This window comes from Emys orbicularis, chromosome 7, assembly GCF_028017835.1.
Source record: "Emys orbicularis isolate rEmyOrb1 chromosome 7, rEmyOrb1.hap1, whole genome shotgun sequence".
NCBI classification, from domain to species: domain Eukaryota; kingdom Metazoa; phylum Chordata; order Testudines; family Emydidae; genus Emys; species Emys orbicularis.
In genome coordinates this window covers 50,170,948-50,197,977 of record NC_088689.1, presented here as the reverse complement: position 1 = coordinate 50,197,977, position 27,030 = coordinate 50,170,948, and positions in this window count along the sequence as shown.

Sequence of the window (27,030 nt, the reverse complement as noted above, 5' to 3'; positions counted from 1 at the left end):
CCTACATTCACTCCAAACTACTTTGTTGAGCAATTGGAATATAAACACAAATGCAAACATTTACAACATAGACATAAGAACATACGAACAGCCATACTGGGTCAGACCAAAGGTCCATCTAACCCAGTAACCTGTCTTCCAACAGTGGCCAGTGCCAGGTGGCCCAGAGGGAATGAATAGAACAGGTAATCATCAAGTGATTCATCTCCTGTCACTCATTCCCAGCTTCTGGCAAACTGAGGCTAGGGACACCATTCCTGCCCATCCTGGCTAATAGCCATTGATGGACCTATCCTCCATGAATTTATCTAGTTCTTTTTTTAACCCTCTGGCAAGGAGTTCCGCAGGTTGACTGTGCGTTGTGTGAAGAAATACTTCCTTTTATTTGTTTTAAACCTGCTGCCTATTAATTTCATTTGGTGACCCCTAGTTCTTGTGTTATCAGAAGTAGTAAACAACACTTCCTTATCTACTTTCTCTACATCAATCATGATTTTATAGACCTCAATCAGATCTCCCCTTAGCCATCTCTTTTCCAAGTTGAAAAGTCCGAGTCTTATTAATCTCTCCTCATATGGAAGCTGTTCCATACCCCTAATAATTTTTGTTGCCCTTTTCTGAACCTTTTCCAATTCCAATATATCTTTTTTGAGATGGGGTGACCACATCTGCACACAGTATTCAAGATGTGGGTGTACCATGGATTTATATAGAGGCAACATGATATTTTCTGTCCTATTATCTATCCCTTTCTTAATTATTCCCAGTATTCTGTTGCTTTTTTGACTGCTGCTGCACACTGAGTGGATGTTTTCAGAGGACTATCCACAATGACTCCAAGATCTCTTTCTTGAGTGGTAATAGCTAATTTAGACCCCATCATTTTATATGTATGGTTGGGATTATGCTTTCCAATGTGCATTACTTTGCATTTATCAACATTAAATTTCATCTGCCATTTTGTTGCCCAGTCACCCAGTTTTGAGAAATCCTTTTATAGCTCTTCACAGTCTGCCTGGGTCTTAACTATCTTTAGTAATTTTGTATCATCTGCAAATTTTGCCACCTCACTGTTTACCCCTTTTGCCAGATCATTTATGAATATGTTGAATAGGACTGGTCCCAGAACAGACCCCTGGGGGACACCACTATTTACCTCTCTCCATTCTGAAAACTGACCATTTATACCTACCCTTTGTTTCCTATCTTTTAACCAGTTACCAATCCATGAGAGCACCTTCCTTCTTATCCCATGGCAGCTTACTTTGCGTAAGAGCCTTTGGTGAGGGACCTTGTCAAAGGCTTTCTGAAAATCTAAGTACACTATATCCACTGGATCCCCTTGATCCATGTGCTTGTTGACCCCCTCAAAGAATTCTAGTAGATTGATGAGGCATGATTTCCCTTTACTAAAACCATGTTGACTCTTCCTCAACAAATTATATTCATCTATATGTCTGACAATATTGTTCTTTATTATAGTTTGAGCCAGTTTGCCCGGTACTGAAGTCAGGCTTATAGGCCTGTAATTGCCAGGATCACCTCTAGAGCCCAAGGTGGAATGCTGCCAAAGTCATATTACGGTGATGATTTTATAAGTCTAGTCTCAACCAGGGAAAAAGTTAGACCAAAATGAATGCCTTGAAACCTTAATCAGAGAATTGGAATAAAAACACAAAACCTTAAAACTCAAAGGACTTGCTTGTGGGAGACAGTTAATATCTTATTTTCTAAAAAAAAGTATTATTTCTTATCAAACTGTTGAAGAGAATGTTTTTTGAAAAACGAAATAAGGCAAACACCATTAGTATGGGTCCCAGTGATCTTCTTTCCATCCATGGAGTGAGGGTAGCCAAAGCAGGCACAAGATAGTGAATATGGAAGGTAGGGACAGCAGAGGTTCAGCTGCATGACCATCCACCTGAGGCCAGGATCCTGTGAGATGTAATCTGAAGGTATAGGTAGGTAAGGTATGGGTATAAGTTAAGGCAGTAACGCAATGAGCCTCAAGGCCTGTCAGGCAATAGATTAGCTAAACTCATCAAGGCCTATGGCCCAAAAACCTTAGCATAAGCAGCTAACCAGGAGTAACCCTGGATTATAAGATATCACAAGATAGAATGCTGAAATATGTATGATTAAACTGATGACAGGTAACCACAAAATGCCAGTTTATACCAGCATCAGTAGACATTCAACCATAAGAATGCCATGGTAGAAGGCCTAGTAACCTATGGGAGAAGGACACCCCAGCATTAGTAGGGTGAGGAAATACAGATAAGGAAAAGGGGCTGAAGTCCCTATTGAATATGCATTAGGCATAGTAGGCATTATATGCATTAAGAATTAGTACCATATTATAAACGCTGTATATGGCCTGCGTGCCTTGGGAGATGTCAGAATGACTTCCATTGGTGGTGGTGATGATGATGAGGATGATGACTAGCACTTTGGGTTATTCTGCAAGAGATGGTGTGATTGTATAGATTCTCAGATGTGGGATGTTTTGACCATCTTATATTATCTATATGCTTTGCTTGGCTGGAGTGTTTGAGATTTTTGCTTACTGTGCTAATAAAAATATTACAAAGACAAAACACCTTTCCTAAGTGTAAGTGCCTCTCAAGCACACACTGAGGCTTTGTCTTCACTACCCGCCGATCCGGCGGGTAGCAATCGGTCTATCGGGGATCGACTTACCGCGTCTAGTGAAGACGCGGTAAAATCGATCCCTGATCACTCTGCCGTCGACTCCGGAAATCCACCTCGGCAAGAGGCGGCAGCGGAGTCGGCGGCAGCGCGGCAGCGGTCGACTTTCCCGCGTCCTCACCGCCAGGTAAGCCAACCTAAAATACGCAACTTCAGCTACGGTATTCACGTAGCTGAAGTTGCGTATCTTAGGTCGGACCCCCGCTGCAGTGTAGACCTAGCCTGAGTTCCTCATAATAACTAATACCTCTGGCTCTGGTCACAGGACAGAGCCCTGACAAACTATAGTGTTAATTGACTTTTCTAATTAATCATATAACTAATGCTCAATCAATAGAGCAAGCAACAGAGAGCCCTTCATTGCTAAATCTGTGTGCTCAAGGAATTAGGAAATGGAGCTAGGGCGTATGCACTCTCTGTACTCCACTTGTGGCTGCCTGGAAGTTAATGTCCCTAGAAGCAGCTTGCATGCCTGCTGCTCTCTGCAGAAGGTGATACAGCACAGATATGGAGGGGACAATCCAATAGTAGAAGGAGACCTTCCAACCATTGTGTAGGATTCTTGTCGTTGTCGTCCTCCACTTTAAATGTAAAACCAGCAGACCTCAGCTCCTTGCAAGAGAAGGTGCAGAGGATATCAATGGTGTCATGCCAGCATGGGAGACAAAATCTGTATCTGGCCTTCAACAAACCAATGAAACTGATGATACCAAAGTACAATCTAATGTACAGAGTGAACAAACTGGAAAAATTAAAGAGCAACAAAATCTCTTCTATAATACTCTTGCTGATACTTGCATCAATTGAAGGTTAAAAAAAAAACTATTCAGATGGATATGTGATTTTTCAAGTAATGGTATCTCTTTAGCCACTTCAATGCAATGGGACTTATGGTTGGTGAGGTATCACAATCCTAAATTAATTTCTCTATGTTTGTGTTTTCATTCTGCATTACTGCTCCTTTGGACAGTCAAAGACAAACAAAAATCACTTTGAATATGTTGACATAAATCTGACTGCTCATTTAGAGAATATCCTTTAGAATTAATGCCTTACCTCTGATATCTAAAAAGAAAATTGAGTCAGCATAGTTAGTAAAATTACATTGGTTAGGGTGTGTGTGATGGGGTGGGCTAGATCTGGAGGCCCCTGCTGGAGGCCTCATGGCCCTGCCTTACCCCACCCCAGAAAAGAGCCGAGAAGTCTTTGAGGCATCCTAGAGTGGCTGCAGGGGAGCAGCTAATCACAGGGGCTGCTGGAGCGACCAATCAGGGTCCAGAAGGGCCATATAAAAGGAAGCCGCAGAAGCAGAGCAGTCAGTTGCTGCCTGGAGCTTGAAGAGGGAGGATCGGGTGTCTGACTGCCTGGAAGAGCAGCAGGATCGTGGACAACTCACTGCAGGCAGGACTGAGCTCAGGGAAGGCTGCTGAAGACCAGATGCCTGGCTGGCTGGATAGAGTAGCAGCAGGACCATGGATAGGTCAGTGCGGGCAGGCTGAAGCCCAGGGAGACTGAGCCCAGAACCTGGCCAGACCAGATGAGGGTACTGTGATGGGCCCTGCTGGTCTGGTTGAAGACTGAGCCCAGGGAGAGCTGCCTAAAGATCACCAACTGAGGGTACCGAGATGGGTCCCTGTTGGGCTGTTAAAGAAGGCAGGGCCTCCGGGAAGGAAGTCTTCGTGCTTTGGCCCCATACCAGGGCAGTGAGAAAAAACTAGAGACCAGAAAAGGGGGACAGTGTGTGTGACTCAGCCATAGGGTTGAGTCACTGAAGACCAACCAAACAACCATTGTTTGGGGGGCACTCATAAGAGGTGGATCTCACCCAGTTGTCAGAACTGAAAGGAAAGCAAGCTCACACCTAACCAGAAAAGGGGCTGCTTGTGAGAGGTGGGTGCCGCCCTTTTCAAAACTGAGTGCTTTCAGGCATGTATTGGCCAGAGAGGGGGTGCTTGTGAGAGGTGGGTGCCAATGCCATTACAGCGTGTTAATACCATTAAAGAAGATGGACTCCCTTACCCATACAGGAGTATATATTTATATCTTGTACATTCCAGGATACCTCATTTGTTTTCTGACTAGTTAGGGAACAAAAGATCAAAAAGAATGTACAATGATTATCTCAGAAGATTTTATTCCCCAAGGGCCTCATTGTGGGCCTGGTTCCCTGCTGATTTGCATGCAATACATTGATTGATACTTCTATGTAAAGATGGTGAGGATGCAGGCCCTTTGAGATTTCTGAGGAGAACCCTAATGAACCAGATTTTCCTCATTCTAGATTAGTAACAATACCTATGGACAGTGAACATTGTCACAAAGTGGAGAGGACATGGTCTAGGATTTATAAAGAACTCCATGCTGATGAGCAGTTTTAGAATGAAAAGCAAGAGTTCTATGAGTCAATAGGGCTCAAACTCCCCTCTCCTTTCTGTGGTGAATTATCCACCTAGATCTTGGTGGTTCCAGTTAGTCTCGGTCTCAATCTCTCTAGTTCTCTCTGGCAGGCTGGGAAATGTAGCCACCATGTCAGCTATGGTAGTAGATCTAGCTTCTGTTTAAAAATTCCAAAGATGTACCTTTTTTTGTTTGGCCTCTGACACTGTGCAAAGTGATTTAGCCAACAACTGTTAGATTTAGCAGAGCTCGAGCCAATTTATTAAGCATAAATTACTTCCAAGTTTAGCTAGAATAATTTAGACTCTTGACCCTCCTCAGATGTGTAGCCAATAGGACCTTTCTGGTTGCATCTTTAATGTCACTGGAGACATAAATACAAAATCTATCACTCAGGAGCATGGACATCATGTAGATTTGTGACAGTTTCTGGAGATCTTTAGGTCCGTAAATTAATGACTGGATTACACTGTTGTTCTTCACTTACCACTCAAACCTAGTAACACAGGATTATAGAAGTTAGAATTGGAAAAGGCCTCCTCCTACCATTTACTTCATCCACCACTGCTCTTCCAGTGTAGGATTGTCTCACTACATTAGAAATTAATATCAATTTTTAATATAGTGCCTGATCATCCTCTAATTTAAATTAGACCATCAGGGAGTAGGGAAGGTTCATCATGTAGATTAAAAACTACTCTGCGTTCTGCTTAATCATTTCTTGTTGTTATGAGGAGCCAAGTCCTGCAAGTTTCATATTTACTGCAAAGGAGAGAGAATGGATACAAGAGAATGGAAACTGTTTATGCAGAAAATGGTGTACTGCATGTCAGCTGTGGTATAGTATTTCCTGACTTTTTAAATGTAACTCACAATTATGACACTAGACTTGGGGAAATTATCTTATACTATGTCTTTATCTTAACTGAAGTAGTTGTCTGGACTCTATATGAGATTATTTGATTTAAACTACAAAGCTATGTACCTAAGGTGTGTTCATCAATCTAGTACCCGAGCACCTCACAAACATTAATAATAGATTTTATCCTCACAATACTACTGTGAGGTAGGGAATTATTAAACCTTCTGAACAGATGGGGAAGTGAGGGTACAGGTGATTTGTCCAAGGCTATACAGGAAGCCTGTGGCTAAACAGGAAATTGAAACCAGCTCTCCTGAGTCACAGCAAGAGCCTTTTAAACTAGGGCAGTCTTTCTCCCCCTCAGATGTAAGGTGCTATAGTTTTCACATCCACCATCAGGTCTTTCCTGGTATTTGAATCCTGAACTTCTGACACTATAGGTAAGATTTAGTCCTCAAAGCCACCAAGCAAGTATCATGCATTCTGGCTGCATGGCAATTACACAAAATACTCAAATGGACATTGGTAAGTGCTAAACCCTGATTGTCAGCAAAAATGCAGACATGGGAACTGCACCCAAGGACACATCTGCAAATATAATGTGTTCTGCAGTCCACTGAAATGTTCAATTTCACTACTTTTGTCTTCAGTCGGGAAGCGTTTGGCTGCCAGACTTTGATTCTAAGCAGCTCAATTCCAGATATGGCTCACTAACAGTAGTTTGCTCCACCTCGCTGCCAATGGACTGGAACAATTTGACATCGTATCCTTCACACTTTCAATGATATCTTCTCTAAATAAGAGGTGTGATGAGTAGTACACCAAATAATAGTGTTAGTCTCTGTACCCAACTCTGCAGTGGTGCCAGTCAGACACCCAAAAGCCATGAGAAATGGCTATTACAATTTAATCAATTGTATTAACAACAATTTAATTCACCTTTTTTTTTTTTTTACAGAAGATTTTTTTTTCTACACACACAGCTTTGGCAGCTTAAAGATAGATTAATATAAGCAACATCCCAACCTGCCTCTATCTATATGTCCAACTTAAAAGCTTTGCCAACTAAAAAGAAAATCAAATTAAAGTTAGCAGGCTACCTGTAAAGATAAAGTGGTTGATGGGCTGACTTTCATTAGGGATATCACATTACAACAACAATCTAAAGAATCTTGTTAAATGTCAGCCTTCTTAGCAAAGAAATTGTAGATGTTAAAATGGAATGGAATTTTGAGACAGAAATTTGGGTAAATTACTCAACTATGCAGAGTCATGTTCACTAACATGCATTCATAATCTTTTACTTGCAAATAACTTTTTTTTTTTTTTTAAATAAACTAAGGAATCTCTGGCATAAAGAATATAATCCACACAACAGCCTGTGTTTTGTCTAACAACTGATGTATAGTACTGTATTCCTTTCAGCAGTTGGCATGATACCTGATGAGAAATGAGGTCTCATCATTGTCAAATGTCCTGTCAATTCACATGCCAGATCTTTACACCACTATAGGCTCAGGTCAATGCTGATCACTGACTGTCAGTTTGACTATACAGCCTTCTTTTTAAATTACATTTCATGAATATAAGGCTTCTACCTAATAAGTTGGACTGTTGGGCCCCAATCCTGCAGTCTGGTACTGACGGATGGACCCTTGAGCCCATGTGAAGCATCATTGACTCAATGGGATTGTGGAAGGATCTCATTGGGCATAAGGTACTGCGCACATGGATCAGATTGCAAGATTGGGGCCTAAATAATAGACACTAGACAGCAAAGAGGATGTATCAATAATGTGTATTTGTCCATACAATAGCACCATTCTGGAAGGAGTCCAGTAACTACATTGAATGCTGAATTGGCTTTGAAATCCCCATTTTGTTATATCTGATACTTATTATATTAAACCACAATGACCCAGGAGACTCCCTCAGGAAAAAAATAGTTATTCAATTGCTATTAGTTGGCCTCAGCATTCCTTGTTTCAGAACAGGTGAAATCAAACATGGAATGTATTCAAAACAGAGTAACTATCATATATTTTGAAGACTCATTTGAATAAATTTTATTATGCTTGGTCTTTAACAACGACTGGTTTGGGGCTCACTTTGATCCAAATTATGCCCTGAGACATATGTAGAAAACGATACCTGGAATAGGATCTGGCCCGCTGTTCCTACTTTCCCCCATGAATAAGATTATTTTTAATCTTACTAACACAACGATGTAGCTGTACTGTGTGTCCGTGAGCAGCATAGGATGTGGAGACTTTGTTGTTTACAAGATTTCATTTTACAACCTCTGCAGAAACATTTCCTTAAATGCAGAATTGTCTGTATTTTATCACATAAAATGAAACAAAGAAAAAAGTCCCCACAGACAGTACAGAATACATCAATTGTATCTTTCCTCAATATGAGCAGAATCTCTGAAAGAAAAGGATCAAGCAATTCTTTAAAGTTAAGATCTTGAAATCGATAAATTTTCATCTGCTTCCACCTCTCCTTCCCCAGTCCCACCCTGTGCTTAATTATCTCTAAATATCTCAATACAGAGAAATGCCCTGATGTATATTGGGCTGACCTGGTTTTTAAAAAGGATGCTGTATAGAAGAAACAGGAAAAGAAAGTGAAAAGAACACAAAGGCAAACATTCAGGGTTGATCAGGCATGCTGTATTTGTGACAATACAGAATGCCAAGGTGAAATAGATTATGGAAGCATTAAGAGCCTGCCACATTGAAAGGAAAGTGAAGACGGCTTTTGATAGTAAAACACTGAAATCTTCTTGAATGAGGATCAAGGTTGTAAATGAAAACAACATCTGGCTTTGATTGTTAAAATCTGATTGCAAAAGGGAAAACTGATGTTATGTTACACGAGTTAGCATTAGAAACTTGGAAAACTTGGCATTAAAAAAAAAGTCAGACAGACATAGCAAACAAGCAGCTGTTGGAGATGGGCAAGCTTCCCTCTGGAACATGTTGCAAAAAATAATATATATATAAGGGTCTAATTCTGATCTCTTCTTGTTGTATATCTGGATTAACTGCACTGAAGTCAATACAGTTTTACCTGTATAAAACTAGTGTCTGTGAGATCAAAATCAGGTACTAAATGCAGATCACAGTGATGAAATTTGACTAATTTCATGTCGTCTATAATCAGTAGGACAGTATGGTCAGGTGTAATTGAATTTGTAATCTGTTTTTTATTTTATTTAGTGTTTAAATTTATATCCTCAAATTTAAACATTAGGGGTCAAATTCCTAACCAGGTTATGTCCCTTTGTCCCTATTCTCTATTCCAGATGTGACAAAAGGGACTAAAAGCTGTCTGGGACAGCTGGGGATTCCCCTGTCATACACTACCAGGGGTTTATCTAAAACCAGCACAGCTCATCTTCTCTTTGCCCCCTCCACAAAGGAGACATTTTGGAGCATGGCTGGAGGGGCGTGGCCAAAGCTGGCTGGCTCCAGCCATCCCCAGCTGGTGGTCTGGCTTCTAGTGGAATTCCCAGATGGCTGACCGTTCCTGCTGGTGCAAGGTTGATTTAACTCTCTTCATGGACTCAGCATACAGCAGCTTTATGACCAGGGGAGGTGGTTAGTCTCCCCCCTCTTCTACCGTGTTAAGTGTGAGCAGCTGAGGTCTGAGCCCAAAGAGAAGGGGGAAAAAACCCAAACAGTAGTTTTGTCCTCAATCTCAAATCCATACTTGTACCTTCATAATGTACTGAAATAACTGAATCAAAGTAGAAGGTGCTGGTTACATTTTTTTTAACTCAACCTTTATTTTTTCAGTGAAAATAAACAGAGTGACTCATTATTCCTAGAGCTGTGGTTCTTCTCCTCCTCTGTACTATGATCCCATTTTGCAACAGAAGAAAGCAATCCCCTTCCTATTGACCATAAAAATAAGGAGGGTGGTCACGATCCTCATATCCCAGAAGTGGTCAGTTAGCTAGCATATCATTGTTGAGTACTAGCTAGAAGATACAGATCTAGAAGTAATTGTGTGTGATTTGGCAGGTTAATAAAGACAATGGGCTGGAAGGGGAAGTTGATAGAGATGCTACAGAAATGATGAAAGACAAATTCAGTTTCAAAATGAAAAGAGTTTTTCACTGTACATTTCTAAGATGCTGTTAGCAATGAAAATATCTTAAAGTCACAGTTCCCTTGTATAGTATGAAAAGATGAAATCTATAAGATCAAGCTTCCTTTTTTAAAATCCTAGTTTTTGTCCATCACTCAATTGTGTCAGAAACACTTCCTTCGACCCAGAGTCTGGGAGTTCAACATTATTTATTCAAGCTGACAGAGGAAGTTACTCTATCCTTTGCTCTCTTGCCAGCTTAGAGTTATATGCAGAGAAGAAAAAGGAAAGGAAAAGGAGGAGACTTCAGTGCCCAACTATTCCCAAAGGGATGGGACAGGAATAGTCAAGACAAATTCCACTGAATTTTACCTCTTGCCAAATGCAAGATTAAACTAGTCTATCACAGCCATCCTTTGGCTAACATAAAAAGGGATGTAATTTATTTGTTCTTTGCTCCTTTTTCACATCAGATATTTAATTGCATGTTTCCTTTGCCCAATGTATGTACTTGCATCTTGCAGTAATTCCTTTAAAGTTTAAACAGACAAATGTAGAAATAAAATGTCTCATTGATAAGGCCCTTTTTCATCCTTTTCTCATGAACTTCTTAAACTTTTCTGGCTTTGATTTATTTCTGAGTCACCTGCCCCTTGTCCAATGAGAAATTGGTTTTGAGTGGGATGTGTATGGCAAAAGAATAAAATGCACATAATCTCATAATAAAAAGTCTTTTTCAGTAACTTAAAACAATCAAAGTAGGTTTGAGCACTTTGAATAGTATGGCCATGAAACAAAGCTTAATCTCCCTTAATTTTGGATAAATGTAAAAAGTTCCATTTTTTTACATCAGTCTGTTTTTACTTCTAATTGATATTATTCTCACATAATGGAGGTGTTATGGCAATTGCACCCAACAGCCTGTTGCTTGTCACTTCCATTTATCAGGCTTTTAATTATTGAGATGACCCTTCTAAAATTCAGGAGTTAATATTTTGTTGCAGGATCATTCTTGAACTACTTAGTCACTTCCAATCCTGCCTTCTGCTATCTGATGTGCAGCATATGTAGCATCTTTCAGAAAATCAACTTCTGTGTATGTTCACACAAGCAGAGCATGTTCACATTTTTTCCAAGATGTGTAGTGATGCACAACATGTAACCAATAGTAGGGCGTTACTTTTAGACTTATCTGGATTTAAATCTGGTTCTCAATATCATGAGGAGCCTGGCTGAGATGCATACAGCAGGAGTAAATTTGGTCCAGAAATTCCAATTATGAAGAGCTGAATTATCAACATCTGATGTTTAAAATAAATTTAACATTAAATTTCTGAATTTTGCACAATGACACCAAACCAGTCAAAAGAGAATTAAGAGGTAATACTAGGAAAAATTTGAAATCATAAACACAAGAGGGACAATCAAAAATCAAATACATAGGCACAGAAGTGAACAGCAATTAAAGATAGAGACAATTCACGTTTCAAGTGGAAACTTGTTACATTATTTTTTATATTATGGCAGCACCAAGTAGCCGTAACGTTGCTTGGAGCCGCATTGTGTTAAATGCTGTACGGAAACAGAAAGAGGTCCCTGCCACAAAGAATTTATAACCTAGGAAATTAGAAAATTAAATAATAGCCCAGTTTTGTGTTTTTTTTAACAGCATGTGGTTAGACTATTCTGCCATTTCAATAATATTTCTAGACTTTGTCCCCTACTGTCTTGGTCAAATGCCAACATGGTGATTTATGCTTTATTTGCTTCCAAACTATTCATGCAGTGCCTTCCTGGATGGACTATATGACTCAGGTCTACACTCGTTAAAATTTCTGCAGTCTCCAAACCAGGGAACTTATTTCATCTTATTTCCATGGCAACTGTTTGGAAAAAATTGCCATAGAAAATTGTGCTTTTTCAGTAAAAATAAAAATAAAAAATATAAACCAAGAATATTTTGACTGAAAAATGAAATAGTTTGCCCAACTAACAATGTTTCAATTCAGAAATGTTCCTGTAGTGCCTCATGCTCCCATACTCCTCTCTAGGTTGGGCTCCCTATTCAGGCCATGTGTGTCCCCCATGATGCACCTGGTTTCCACTCTCTGAACTGTAAAAGTGCATCATGGGATTTGCATGGCAAAAGTGCACCAGGTGAGATGAAATCCAACTGGCGAAGAATGGTGATATGAGGCAACGTGGTAGTATATCCAAATCAAAATATTTTAGATTTTGATCAAAAAGTGAAAACACTTTGGGTTTCCAGGTGTTTGGTTTTTCAATGAAGTTTACATTTTCTATGGAAAAGAGACACTTTCCCTCCCCAAATTTTGCTGAATCAAAACACCCAATTTGCCATCAAAAACAGAACAGACAAAAATTTGACCACCATTACTATCTGTGTTTCTTCAATGGCTTCACTCTAAGTCTGGGATGTAGATTTAAATTCTAGGAAGCTGTAATTTTTTTTATTCCCAATTAGTGAGGTCTTCAATTTCAAGTAAATAGGCAAACACACTGTTCTTATATGGGCAGAATTGACCTAAACAATTTAAAATTAGGACAAATTTGGAATAGCATCATAAAGGGGATGAGGACATAACTAATCTTACTCTTGAGACTATCTGTAGCCATAAATGGAAGACAAAGAATTTTGAATAAAGTACTAATCTAACTGATCTCCTGTAAGATCTTTAAAAGAAACTCTGAGGAAAGGAAGGTTTCTGGATATACTGTTTTTAAATCCATATATCGCCTCTAACTTCAACATGGATATAGTGACAATTTGATAGACATAACAGGAAAATGCATTAACTTGGAATACTCATGAACATCTTTAGAGGAAATGCCTTGAATTCAGACATCTGGAAAATGAAAGCATTATATGTTGACCTAGCATAATTTGCCATGTTAGTGATTTCTTATTCATTTGCTTCAGTACTAGTCAAAAGAGTATTGTATTTAAAAACAGAATTGCTTGTACTATGATGTTTGGAATAATACACCAACAACACACATTACTAAAGAGAAATACTATAGCTAAGTTCCAACTCAGCCAGATACAGAAGAAATGTGTTGCCTGTAAATGAACAGGGCCATTTTTATTCATTTGCAGATGCAACTTCGCTTAGCGACCAATATCTGTGATAGAATGCAAAAGATCTCAATCTAGTGATATTAACTTCCCATTTCTATATAAGCTAACTACAAGAAATCAGAGTACTTCATATTATTCTTGTACAGTCTCTGAATTTATATATTTGTACAGTTAATGACTGTTCCTGTCTACTGGCAAGATGTCAAAGATGCTTGTTAAAAATGAGAGGTAGAGGTGTAAGAAACTCGATGAAATAGCAATAGCGTCTGTTAGCTATCTATTACTAACAATCGAGTTGTACACTACTCATTTTTAAAGTCTCTGTTTGCACTACCTTCAATTACTGGCTGAAAGCTGCACAGATTGGCTTGTACATGTCACTGTTTGTAGAGCACAGAAACACGAATAAAGTCTGTCAGTCTTTTGATCTGCATGCCAAGTCAATGTAGTCACTATAAGTATTTATAAAAAGGAAAAAAAAAACTGTGCGTATTCTACCAGTGAAGACACACAGAACAATTTTTGCTCCCTTTGCCTGTTTTTATCAATCTGTGTACTATGCCTTTAAAAGTGACATTTTTTATCAGCTGGACAAATAATCTTGTCGGATGTTGTTAATTATAGATTGAGGTTTGTGAAGGCTTACGTATTATTTTTCATGTCTTGAATACATAATTATGTAGCAAAGAAACAGCATAAAGTAAATATTAGCACTAGCCTTGCATTTTGAAAGTTTTCTTATAATTTGCAATTACTTTTTAAAACTCTTTCCACTAGTAAAGAATCAAACATAACATGAAATATTCTTCTCAGAAGAAAAATGGTGTGGTGCGGAGACATTCACTTCAACTCAATACTGTTAAATACAAGCTACCCTAATATCTGTCTATAGGTGAATATTAAGATGGCTCTGTCAGTTTAATTTAATCAAAAGGAATGACTATCTTCAGGGCCTTCTGTTAAAAAAATGTTGAAATTGTGTATAAACCCTACACTGGTCAGGTGGGGTTAACCAATCACTTTTGGCAGAGGAGGCCACGCCTCCCTCACCCCTGCTGTGCATGCTTCTGGGGGAGGGAACAGATAAAAGGCAACTAGTCAATTCAGTTGGGGTTGGAGGATGAATGGACACTGCCAGCTCCCGGGGAAGAAACATCAGCTCTCCAGACTGCACAGGTGGGTACCCCAGACTACACTATGGAGTATCCCCTGACTGCAGAGGCTGACGGAGATGCCAAGCCACTGCCCAGGGAGGATAAGCCCACATAAAACATAACCCAGGGAAAGTGTTAGGAGCTGGCACCTGAATCCTTAATAAGGAGATTACCCACTTCATACGGTCCTGGGTCAGAACCCAGGTTTGCCTACCCTGACCCTATGCTTGTCACTAGGCATTACCACTGGGAGTCATTGCTAGAGTGTTGTTTTGCTCCGCCCCATCCAGAAGATCAGGGCCCCAGCTTGCTATTGTTTGCCCCAGCCAGAAGGCTATGGGCTGTTTGTTTGCCCCGCCCTGTCCAAAGGGCCAGAGTCCCAGGCTGCTATTGTCAGGCCTTGCCAGGAGGCTAGGAGCTGCAGACTATTAGTTTGCTCTGTCCCACCAATAGGGCTAGAGCCAGGGGTAGTACTACCCAGCGAGCAAGGGTGCGGCTGAGGACTTTTTGCGATGAGATTTGACAACTCTGCAAAAAGAGCAGATTCAGGGGGAGTGTCTGGTACGACATCATGATGCTAAACAGGGGCAATCCCCCTTTACACACAACACCCCGGTGATACACACGCATAATAGAGTAGATTGAAGACTAAAAATGGATTAAGACTAAATAAGAAAGTTAAATATCCACATAGTTTCAATTGGTTAATGTACTGTGGGCAGCAAGGTAAAGCTATGGTACTATTCCAATAAAGGAAATGAGGAGGCCTTAGTTTCTATAGTCAGTATTGTTACTCTGACACCTTTCATTACAATCACAAGCCTGATCCTGCACCCATTAAAGTCAATGGCCATGCTCATACCAACTTTAATGAATGCCAGATATTCTCTTTAAAAATTTATCAGCAATGACTCTCATAAGATGTATTTATTTATTACAAGCAGCTATTAATCTTGGGAACAATGTTTAATTTATCTAGGTTCTTATAGAGTGCCCATTTACTATGTAGGCTTTGGAGTTTGCAAAGTTGGGGCCTAATTCTGAACACTACTGTGATACCTAATAGCAGAGATATTGAATATTGTGATGATCACAACCCAAGAAATTAGTTTTTTCCCTTTTAGCACAGAAGAAATGCTGCTGAATAATTTGCCTTAAATCTCTGTCTCTGGCTAGGTTCAATCACAAGAAAAACGGGGTCTTCCCTAACACTGCCAGCTAGCTCACTTTGCTTTCATCCCAGAGGCATTTTATTCTGGAAAGTTTCATAGCTAGGAGAAAAAAAGTGTTTGTTTTTTAAAGTAAAAAAACAAAAGTGAGGAAGGAAATATACCTTAATAGATTCATTTGTATTCCTCTGTCAGTGCTCTATGATTCATACTTGTGCTCTGGAATACAATACATTGATGAGTCACACAGAGAAACAGCCTCTGCACAGGAAATTAAGTTGTCATTTTAGTGCAACATTTCTCTTCCAAAAGGTGAAACAAAGATGGGTTATTAATAGTCATGGATGAAGCCTCAAGGAGCTGGAGGATTTGTTTTGGATAAATACCCCAACGTTCACATGCTTTACTATGTAGGCTTTTGGAGTTTGCAAAGTCGGGGCCTAATTCTGAACACTACTGTGTATCTGTAACTCCTTTTGGTTTCAATTTTCAGAAGCAAATATATTTGCCCAGGTGAAGCCCCTTTAAAAATTTGTTTCTGAATATGAAAGCTAGCTATTTGTATCCAGTCAGGAAGCTAAACATCAGACAGTGTCCACATGAAGAGGTCCAAACACTGAAGCATTGAATGCCTTAGAGATATTCAGGAGGAAAAAAACTTACTGATTTTATAATTCCCACAAATATTTACAGATGTAAACCCATTAGTGAAGCCAGTGACCCTAGTCCGTTAATATGTCCTAATAGGTTTCCTGTTTTCATTGCTGCAGGATAGGGGAGTGGATGATTTTGTCCTCTTCACTCCTGTCCTCCAGAATACCTTTCAAGATTAGGTGAAGAAGATAGTTAGCTTACTAGGTTGCTCAGGACCCTCTGAAAATTCTGAAATGATGGGGACTGTATGGAAGAAGTGTTTGCTGGCTACTGAATAACCTCCAACACACCTTCCCAAATAAACCCTCTTAAGATGCATTTTAAGGTCTTCTGGAGGAGGAGTTGAATACAATCAGGTTCAGAGGTCAATATACAGGAGTCTCAATATCATCCAAATATGAACACCTTAGAGTCTAAATATCATTAGAATCTGTACATTGGCCTTTTCCCCCATCCCAAATGATATTTTGAAAATATCACACTGTACTCATTTTAAAGTAGTGAGTATACGTCACACGATCAGCATTTTCTGTGTGGGTAAATCTTGATGAGGGAATGCTGACATTAAAATTAGTGTGTATACATATACAGGTGATATTATGTATACATCTGAGACTTACATATCATTAAAGTCAGAATCTGATCCAGCTCCCATTAAAATCAGTGGGAGTTTTTCTAATAAAAACAACAAGGAACGGTATCTGGCCAAAAGAATTTAATCTACCCTCCTTCAGCTGCTGTTTTCACAGCAGGAGTATTGCCACTAAGAAGTTTATAAGGACATAAACATTCACTTTAAACTCTAGGACATTATCTATTTGTTTAAAATTGCATTTATGATTCCAGAAAGAGAAGCACAGTGCATTCATGGCTATAGTTGCATTTTAATTACTATAAATTTTGATATAAACAGAAAAATAGTTTAAATATAGCTCATGATGTATAATAAAACATGGAGCACATTTAGATGTCAAGATCTGTTGGGTTTTTTTAATGCGGCTTCAAACCCCAAACCATAAGGCTCAGTGGTTACAAAATAGATGAGGAACCCATAATTAGCCTCCAGGGTTCTTTCAACCAGCCTACAATTCTGGATTCACTTTCCTCCAGATTTCTACTAAAATTACCATTGAAGATAGTCAAGCATTGAGAAGTACAGTCTTGTACTTTTATTTACTTCTATCCCCTTTCTCTCCCAAAGTATTTTTAAATTAGGGTATCAGAAAATGTGTAGTGGTTATCATTAAAAAGTGAACATTTGACAACTATTTCCCATACTAGATAGCTTTAAGGAGAAGACTGACAAGATCTGTCATAACTTTCTCCTTCCCCCAGCTTCTTTCTTCCTTGCCTCACCTCCCATACTTCTCACCTGTTAATGACTGTGAGATCTCTCACTAACTTCCCACTTGTGATCCTTCCACCTGTCCTTCACCCTACTCCCTCTAAGCTATTAACCTCTCTTGTCCCAACCACAGCCCTCCTTCCTTTCCCTCACTGTGAACCTGTCCACCTCCTCTGGCTTCTTTCCCACTGCATACAAATATGTCCTTGCTTCTCCCATCCTTAAAAATCTATAGCCTGGTTTTCGTTTATACCAAAGTGAAAGTTACATGGACCCATTTTAAGGCCACTTTACTACCAAAGCAAAGTCAATAAGAATCAGACCTCTATTCCTGACTCTACCAGTCTCTCCAACTATAACTCTATCTCCCTCCTCTTAGCTCACTGATTGGGTGGTTCACAATCATTGTGTCATCTTCCTCACCTTAAGATCACTTTTGGACCCACTTTAGTCCCTTACCAAGACTTCTGAACCTGGTTTCAAAGTTGTAGGGAAACCTGAAATCTGGAGATTTGCATTTCATTGCAAACCTTCCTCTGAGATTTAAGTGGCTGGAGACCTCCAAGCATCCCTTAGAGAATAGACCCCATTGTACAATGTTTCTAACATACAATTATTGTTTTTAAAACCTTGCTGTGATAACTGTAGAAGCTGTTACCCAGAAAACATTTGGATTATTTCACAGTTGATGTCTGAATCATATTAGTGGGTAGTGAAGGTTGCAAGTTTCCTACTGTTTCCTAAAGAGAGTGGACAGATTTTATGTGTTTCTGTGCAAAATCATTTAATTCAGCATACTGTATATCTGGTCATAAAACTGATTGTACAATATATTTAGTTTATGAACAACTGAAATTCAATGCATTGAATTAAAATCATGAAGAGAAAATGAGATAGAGACATTTGTCCTGGATATATTGTTATATTTTCTCTGAATACACATTATTTTCAGTTTACATTTGGGTTAAATAATTCACCACAGATATTAAATATAAACATGACTCTGAAAATAAAATAGGATGCCTACATATATAGTTGGTAGATTTTTTTGTATTACCTACCCTATCAAAAGTATCTGTATTATACTACTTAATGGCCTGGGAACAAATTACAACTGTACAGTAGCTTATTTATGGCTATATAAAGTTGAATTGCATACAATTATTGCAATCACACTGATACTGAGCAACTACCTCAGCATATTTTTAAAACTGAATGTAGAACTCAAAGGAATTCCTTTGGTGGAAAAACTAGAGTTTGTCTGACCCATTACTGCAGCATGTGGCGCATGTGCTACTACTGTCACAAAAAAGAGAGGGTTTGTGAGGTACCAAATTGAGTTGTGAACAGTGATTTCCAAGAGAAGTTAAATGCACTGAACACCAAATATGAATTACTGGTGTTTTCATGGATGTTAAGAAAATCTGTTTTCTATTTCAATTAATATTTTGCTTAAATGAGTGCAGCTCAACAAAACAAGCAATATCAGATTGAAAATAAGACAAAAGATCATTGTTTCGACAAGCCAATGTCACTGTAATTACGCCACATGTTTAGTAAAATGCTGAACAAACAATGGAAAAAATTTCTTTTTGGTTATTAAACCAATTATAATCAACCCCATTCTGCCCACTCATCCATCTCTACAAGGGGATCATATAGCTGTAGAAATCAGGAACAAATCCAGTCACTAAACTAAAAACAATGAACTAGGTGTACAGCCATAAATGTTGGTATGAATGTACTACTCCCAACAGCCTTCTCAATTCAGACATCTTTTGGATCCCACAGGGACTCTAGAAAATTTTATATATATATATATATTCTTTTAATTATATATAATTAAAAGAATCAGTCAGATCTAAGATTTCAGCTCTGCAACTGTGAAGTCTTTTATGGCATTCTATGCCTGTTACAAGATATGGAATATAATAGATCACAATGCACAAAATATTCATCTCCTATACTGAGATGTAACCCCCTGTGCTCACATTGTTTAGCCTGTTAAAATTAACAAGGCTGTGACAACACCATGTAACAACGAGTTAGCTTGCACACTGTCAAACCGGGAAAGTGCCAGTGACTTCTGACACACGATTGTATGTGGGAAATGGACTCTTCGGTGGGAGGAATACCACCAAAAAGCCGATCAGCAAACAAGATTCTGCTGCAGCAACTACTTTGACATGTACAAGACATGGTCCAGCCTCATAAATGAAACCATCAGATCTGGCAGAGAAGGAGACTATTTCCACCCAACTAAAGTCATGGAGAAGTTGCAAGGTGTTGGGCCACTACCTCATCTAGCACCAAGGTAGAAATTACATGCTAGTTAGCTACATCATCCATAACTGCAACACATGGTAATAGAAAACCCGTCAGATAACTTTGAATTGTTCGCCTTTAACTAACTGTCTTGCTGTGGTATGTCTCTGAATACTGCCAAGGAAAAGTGGTACAGATAACCATTACAACACAAAGAACAATGTGTGGCCATGTGGTGGAGGTACATGGTGGTACAGCAGGTGGTTTGAGGGAGTTTGTGTTTGATTTATTTAGTTAGTTTACCCTGAGGCCCCATTATACCTCTCTTCTCTGGAAGTGTAAAGTGGGAACAGGATTGGGCTTTAGGCTGGACCCTAAGGAAAGCCACAAACTTTTGGGCATGTATAGACAAGCATTTCCAATCATATTACCTGGCAAGCAGGATACTTGAGTTAAAACAGAAGTCTAGTTTAGACGTACTCGTGGATGCCGCCTGCTGCTCCAGAAGTGGCTAAATTCTGCCAATACTGCATGTATGTAGTTTGTGAAGTGCTAGGGGATCCTTTGGGATGAAAGGCAAAAAAGGAAAGGTGTATAATGAATTAATATTTTTATTAGCATATCATTGGTCAAGCCACTTAAAAAAATCATAGTACAGTTTAAAATGGAAGGTTCTGCCCTTTCTGGTCAATTAGTCATATTCCCTGAAGGATAGAAAAGTGGCTCAAAGACATGCAGGAAAACTTGTAATGGAGAAAGAATCAGAGAATTGTAATTCCAAGGTCTGACTCTACCATGAGGTGAAAACTGGGCCCTTAGCACAGATGAGATTGTTCTTTACACCATGATAAATCTGCATAGGTTTGATTATTTCCTAAATAATTCTTCATTAACCAATATTTCAGATTTCCCAAGGTACTTTTTCCCAGATAATTTAGTACAGTACTTAAATCTGTATTGTATTTACTTTTCTGGCTTCCCATTGAGTATATATTATTAAACTTTGACCCTCCAACCAATAATATATTTAACAAGAAAATTATGATACTTCACGGTTATATAGGGATTTACAGCTTCATAGTGCTTTATAAATATAAATGAAGCAGTCCTCAGATCCTTCTGGAGCTAAGTACATACTACTTATACCCATTTTACAGATGGAGAAACAGAGACCTACAGAAGCTAAAAGGCAATTTTTTCAAAGGTATTTAGAAACCAAAACATACAAATAGGCACCTAGGTGCTTTTGAAAATTCTTCTAGGTGCCTTTCTGCATGATTATGTGGCTAAATATCTTTACAAATCTGGCCCTAAATGACTTGGCCAAAGCCACAAATTAAGTAAGTGACAGAAGAGGGAATAGAAACCTTCATTCCCAGGCCCTTGCTCTAAGATTGTGTTGCCATGGCTGACCTATATTTGCCATGAGCAATTTTGTCCTGTTTCCTGGGAACACACTATTACCTGAGTTCACTTCAGAGCTGCAAAACAGAGGTGTATATGTTACACTCTTGGAGATGTTCAAATCAGTCTGACCAATCAAAATTGTGAGCTGCAAATTAAGCTGTGTGTTCAACTCAAGTGTTTCCAGAAAATCTGACAATGCAGACTGGGCACTGAGAATGAAAACACTCAGTCTGAGGAAATACATGTGATGGTATTAGATGAGGTGATACTGATATCTATAGGCACAAGACTGCATTAAGTGCTCTTGGACTTTGGTTATTCAGTACTTAGGAGGTATTCAGATACTACAGTCAGGGGGACCATAAAAGTAACTAGATAGAATGTTTTTAATTCTCTGTCCATAGTTTGGTAGAGTCTTTGGCTAAAATGGCCTTTTTGACTTTTCTGGACTGCACTGTTGATCCTGAATGGGAAGATGACTAGAAAAGATGCCCTAAAACAGTGGTCCCCAAACTTTTGAGGGTCACGCCCCCCCAGCCCCTGTCGGCACTCCCACCACCCACCCACCCACCCCCGCCTGAGCCAGGGCTGAGAGTGGGGCCCTGGCTTGAGGGGTGGGGGAGGACCTGGACAGAGGTAAGGGGGCCAGGTCTGGGGCCAGAGCTGGGGATAGGTCTGGGGCCAGGAGAGGAGCCGGGGATCAAGCTGCAGCCAGGGGCCAAGGCAGGGGGTAGGGCTAGGAGCAGAGCCGCACCGAGGCTGTGGACGGGGCCAGGCACAGGGCCAGGAGCAGGGGATGTGGCTGCGGGCAGGATCGGAGCAGAGCTGAGGATGGGGAGGGGCTGGGTGGTGCTCCCTTTCTGCCCCGTGTGGGGGCTGGCGCAGGCCCTGCCATGCTCCCCTGAAGGGTCCTCTGTGCCCCCCTGGGGGGGGGTGCACCCCATAGTTTGGGGACCTCCGACTTAAAGCGTCATGGCAGAGTGGGCAGACCACTAGGTGCTACTGCCCTTCATGGTAGACTACCCATCTACCCAAAAGACACCATGTAAAATAAATGTTATGTATTGAGCTGTACAAAAGCTTATATGTGAAACACTAACAAGTGTCAACTGTTTTAGAAGATTTTAATTATGTGGTAGCAGCTACTAGATTTGGAGTGGTGTCGTTGGCTGGCAGAGAGCTGAAAACAGCAATACATATAGCCTACTGTTACATTCATAACGGCACAGCTCAAGAAGGGAATGTAAAGGTGTTTTAAAGTCATCACTGTGCTCCCTAAATCCTGGACCAGCCACACACCAAGCAATTGAAGGCTACTCTACCTTATAGGATTGCCAATGGCCCAGAGGAACTCATACAGCAGTTAGGGATTGCTAGCATGCTGGGGAACACCAACCATGTCCGATACTCTGGTCACAGGGAGAGGGTATGGCATTGGAGCCATTACATGGGCTCTATACCTTTCACTGTAGCAAGTACTAATTCTTGCACATTTGAAAGCAAGTGGTCATTGTGGTGTGATGATCGGAGATCAAAGACTCTAAATGCATCCCTCTCCACCCTCAAAGAAAGAGCCCATGTGGGTAGTGATGGTGTCAGATTGTTTTGCTGTGAAAAGAAGCTATAAGTATGGACACAAGGAAAAATTCTTCATCTCTGGATTGTTTGGATTCTAACAGGACAGAATAACTGAACAAGAAGACGGAGATCTCTAGAGTTGTTATAGGTAGCCCTGAGAGACTTTTGGGAAACTGGCAGATTACTACATCTCTGCTACCATTTGGAATGATAGACTGTGACTCACCTGAACATATATTTTACCTGTTTTAACCTCTCAATAACTCTCATTTCTTTTTCTTAGCTAGTAAACGTTTAGTTAGTTTACTATATACAATTGGCTACCAGTGTTGTCTTTGGTATGAGATCTAGGATGCAAATCAGCCTGGGTGAGTGACTGGTCTCTTGGGACTGGGTGTAACCTGGAATATTTGTGATTTTTGGTAGAAGTGACTATTTATCAATAAGTCCAGCTGGCCTGGGTGGCTAGATAGACTGGAATGTCTAAGTGTCTGTGATTCCATCATAAGACTATTGTACTTGTAGTACTTTGGGAGTTCACATTTGTTATTAGGTTGGTGAAATCTAATTATAGACCATACGACCAGTTTGGGAGGTCTGCCTGGCTTTTTGACAATTTGCCATGAAGTAGGCACTCATGGTTGTGAGCCACTCCAGACAGCATTAAAAGGGTGAAATCATATTCCCGTTGAAGTCAATGGCAAAATTCCCATTGACCTCCATGGGACCAGGATTTCAGGTGCAGAACTTGAGGGAAGGACTTTAGTTCTTAAAACTAAACAGCTCTGTAAGATGCCAGGGCCAGTTTAAACACATTTTAGGGCAGAATGATTTGAGCAGAAGTATAAGGGAAGGAGAACAAGATGGTGACTTCACCAGGATTTATTACATGTGGAAACCTAGAAGAAAAACTGGCAGTAATGATCTAGATGATGAAAATAAGTTGCTTTGCATTACTAATGGACAGTTTACATTACAAAACCACTATACCATATTACACAATATACATATATTATATGGTGTCCTCTCTATCTCAAGTGAATAAATAACATTAACATGAAGTTGAAAAGATTTATGGCACGAATGAATCTCTCCGTATTGCTCTTTTCTGACAACGTTTCTCTAAGTATTTCTGTCACATACGAACATTGCATCACTAGTCAAGCTAATTCCTGGTGTAACTCCATTGATCCCAGTGGAGTTACTCCACAGTCGACTTTGGCCCTGTGGCAGTACACTAAATCAGAACATAGACCAGATAGATGGCTGTGATAAAAGAAAGTACTCTCACTAATTGATAATGACATCATCCCAGTCCAGAGTAAGCTGATTGCTTGTCTCATTTACAGTTATTTTCTTCAAAGGTCAGTACTTTCCTTTTTGAAATATTTTCTTTTTTCATTGTTTAGATCCTCAGATCCTATGAAAATTACTTTTCCTTTTCAGTTTGGCAAACAATTCCATTTTCCTTTATATTTTAATGGTGCTAGAAACTAGCATAGCTTTAACAACAATACAATAGTAATAACCCACTGCACTTTCATCAGATAGCATCTTTCATTCAAAGATCTCAAAGCACGTTACAAACCTTAACTAATTATACCTCATAAGACCAGTGTAAGATAGGTAAATATTTTTACAGACAAGGAAAACTAAGGTTCTGTCTACACATGAAAACTCCAGCCAGGTAAGAAGTGTCCTCGTATTGGTAGAAATGCCCTTCCATGCATCCATACACAAATTTGTTCTTCAAACATCTATCAGTGAAAGTAATTCCAGTTCACATCCAATGTAACTTCACACTGATGGGAGTTATATCTGTGTAGTGGCAGTGTGGACACATCCCTCTTCTGCTGTAACTAAATCATTGCAATAGTTCTCCCACTGCGAATCCATGCTTCACCACTCACAGAATTGACCTGTGTGGTCACCTTTCAGATAGTTCAAAGCTCTGTTAGAATCAAAAGAAAAACTAAATAGCAAAGTACTCTGCATGTGTATACCCTCAGCATTCAAAGTCATAGATACAGCAAAAAACTCTAATGGAAGATCCTACTGTATATTTATGTGAGAAAAACATTCAATGTATGACTTTAAAACTACAGATCTAAGTGAGAGCATTGGAAGAAGTTACATTTAAACAAAATCCAGAAAGACATTTTTTGAGTTATGCATGTGCAAAATATCTGATTTGGCATTTATGGGACAATTGTGATTTTTTTTTCATTTATTTTATTTCATTTACACATACTCAACTAACAAACAGGTAAATGGATTTTGCCTGAGCTTACAAAAACAAACAAAAAATCCATACACATCTGGGCTGGTACTAATTGTGGAGAATTTCTATCCAAAAGAAATATATTTGAAAAGTCACAAGCAATCAGAAAAGTAAGGCTCTAGTGAAAGTATCATTACATCCTAAACTATTGCACGTATAGTGGTCACTACCACTCCTATTATAATACACAAGAGAATTGAAAGCATTAAGCTTTGCTTTACAACTGACAATCAACCACAGGTGCACAGCTATTGTAAATAACTACTCTGCTGTTATGCATTATTGTCTAAATTGCTATTTTAAATCTAAAGTATAAACTGTACAACCAGTAGATAAAATCCAAGAAAGTGGCTCTTAATTACAATTTACTTATTTTAAAGGCAAAAAGTAACGAGCAAATCAAACTCACAAAGAATTTTAATTATGTCGCTTGTTCCCAGGAGTAGTATTATGGTATTACATTTCAGTATAGTGTATGTGTGAAATGAGATATACAATACCTATTAAAAGTACACACTGTGATGAAAGTTTGGCTCAAAATATTGTTCAGATTTTTTTAATTATAGTGTAGAGGAGATGGAGATTTGGTTACACTGTTCCCAAATAGCCAAATATTATCAACTTAATATAATATTTTACATTTTATTAACAATGATACAGTAGTTAGAACTTGTTTGGACTAGTACAGAAAGAAATATGACTACTTACCTTTATTATACAAATGGAAATGAATGCATAGCTTTTGATAGTTGCAAAAGCTATTGCAATGACTTTTTAAATTATTTCCATTATAACCCCCAGACTGCAGACACTGATAATTTTTTATAAAGTTCTATCTTGGGGCTGAAACTTTTCATGTTTGGTGTCAGCCCAGAAGTGCTTTTTTGTGTTGTTTTGTTTGTTTTGTTGAGAATTTAGAGACATTTTAATGCCATTTTGGCCTATGGTGATGGCAAAAACTCTCTTATATTATAAAAAAAAATTCTAACAATACTTTTAAAGCATGGTTCTAGCAAAATTTGTTTAAGATGGAAGGTTAAATCGTCCTTAATTAGAACTAGTGCCTTTGTTAGGCATGGGGGAGGGGAGGATAATAACTGAAAAATAATTAGTGATCATTTTCAGTGAGCCCTTCCCCCACTTTGTGATTTCACATAGGAGGTGGAAGAATTACATTTTCTTTTTGCCTTAGAAGCACAGGAGATGCTGCCCTCAGTTTCAGTTTTGTATATGAGAGACTATAAGTATCTCATGAAGCAAAATCTTCTTTAAGAACCTGATCCTGTTCCCATTGGCATCAAAGGGAATTTTGTAATTGACTTCAACAGGAGCAGCATTGGGCCTGAAAAGAGCTATAGGTACAGAGTTATAGTGTAAAAAAACTGTAAGATTCTGCAACTTTAGGGTCTTTGTGATTTTTGGTGCATTCTGCAAACTCTAAAGTTTCATGTAAAAAAAAATTAAGGGCTCAATATTTCAGTCCTTACACAGACAAAGCTCCTATATGCTTCTATGTAAACAGATATGCTGCTGCCCTATTTAACCTGGCTTTGCAGAAAACTAATATGATCATGGCTACTCAATCCAATGACAAGATGTAATACAGGAGCTTGCACAAACTGAAAGTGGCAGAGAAGAACTGCTGGAAGTACTACTACTAAAGAGGAATTACAGTAACAAAGTCTCCTGATCAGAAGGACATGTTATATGGAGATATACCTATCTCATAAAACTGGAAGGGACCCCAAGAGGTCATTGAGTCCAACCCCCTGCCTTCACTAGCCAGACTGAGTTCTGATTTTGCCCCAGATCCCTAAGTGGCCCCTTCAAGGATTGAACTCACAACCCTAGATTTAGTAAGGGAATGCTCAAACCAGGGAGCTATCCCTCCCCCTTCTACTGCAAGGTCATCAAAGAGTAAATTAGGGCATAGCCTGCACAAGTTACACATGGAAAAAACACTTTAATACAAAGATTCATGGTTTTTCATGGAAATGACATTGCCAAAATG